Genomic DNA, 1,782 nt, shown 5'->3' on the forward strand with positions numbered 1-1,782 from the left:
TATTTTATAGTCTGTTTTTTTCCAATTCACAGATAGGAGCAGATCCCGTACCCATTTAGAAGTTCAGAGTAAAAAGTTGACCGCAGTTTTTACAGTGCTTATGAGTTGGGGAAAAGTGTTGTAAAGTGGGCAAATGATCAAAGGATGTTTCAGTTTAAGCCAATCATTAAATGATGCACTTGGGAGCAAAATCTCCCAAGGTGGCGCAGTGGTTAAAAGCAGCACTGCAGGCTACTGCTAGATCAGCAGGTCAGCGGTTCAAATCTCACCGGCTCAGGGTTGACTCAGCCTTCCATCCTTCCGAGGTGGGTAAAATGAGGACCCAGATTGTTGGGGGCAATATGCTGACTCTCTGTAAAACCGCTTAGAGAGGCCTGAAAGGCCTATGAAGCGGTATATAAGTCTACTGCTATTGCTATTGCTATTATTGCTATAAAATCTGAAACGTCATAGATACTCTAAAGGAGTCTAAACTGACTAAGTGGGAAAAAGATACCAGGGTGATAATATAAAAATGTGAACTCAGCTGTGAAAAAAGTGACTGTGAATAGGGACTTCTGATCCAGAAATATACACAGTTTGTGAACAAAAGGGCTGTATGCAAAAACTATCCAAATTGCATGTGCCATCTATTTCTCAAGGAGCAGAGAGTTCATACTGCGCACCAGCAATGTATGAGAATGTGGAACTGGTCCTGGAAAACTCTTTCCATAAAAATGGAAAGTTCCCAGGCCAAAGTTCTCAGGCTATAGCTACTCTTAAGTTGAAGCTTATTCTTCCCTATCCAAATAGATACCCCTTCAGCCTTCAGACACTGGACTGGGGGAAAACTGATTGGTTGAGCAGAGAGAAAAATGTGAACATCATCTGTATACAAATTATATTTAGCTCCATGCTGATGGAAAACCACCCAGCTTCATGTAGATATTAAATAAGAGAGGAGAGTATACAGCTCTGACAAGCCTCACAGATAAAAGTTCTAAAACTACAATAGATTTCTCTCCTATCCAAAATCAAAGGACCTGGTCCAAAGGAACTCAAAAACAATCACCACGATGTGTCTTCTCATTCCCAACACTCAGAGGCCACTGAGCAATCAAAAAGATCCTGGCAAAGTTTGCAATCAATTAAATACAAAATCTTGGTCTTGTACACCTGACTGAAAAAGCTGTTTTTTAAAGGCCCCCTAAAACTGGCACACCAACTGTCTTCTAAAAAGGAAAGGTTGGATATGGGATGACATTGTTTGAGCATTATTGGATCCAGGGATGATTTCTTAATGAGAAGTGATACAGCCATGTCTTTAAGAGCAGGCAGAACCAGCCCTCCCTTGAGGATGTATGGACTTACTTCCTGGGTCCAAGCACACATAATCAGGAAGGCTCTATGGTAGTGTTTCTCAACCTTAGCAACTTGAAGATGTCTGGACTTCAACTCCCAGCATTCGCTGGCTGGGGAATTCTGGGAGTTGAAGTCCGGACATCTTTAAGTTGCCCAGTTTGAGAAACACTGCTCTATGGGTTCTTGTTTCAACCACCAATAACCATATTGACCAGCCCCAATGAACACACACCACTGGCAACTAGGATGATTGTTTTGGTATGTCCCTTCAATGGTGGGAAAAAGACTAAACTTTTTACAAAAGGAGAATACACAAAAAGGGGAATGTTTATAAATACTTCAACTATTTCTGAAATTAATCTCAATAATAAAACAATACTTTATCTACTTTCTATAGGCTCTATAAAAGTCCAATTTAAGTATTATTTCCTGTGCTTTAAT

Source organism: Thamnophis sirtalis, unplaced genomic scaffold (assembly GCF_051295495.1).
Source record: "Thamnophis sirtalis isolate CommonGarterSnake01/CBP01778 unplaced genomic scaffold, rThaSir2_p1.2 scaffold_7, whole genome shotgun sequence".
In the NCBI taxonomy this organism is placed as follows: domain Eukaryota; kingdom Metazoa; phylum Chordata; class Lepidosauria; order Squamata; family Natricidae; genus Thamnophis; species Thamnophis sirtalis.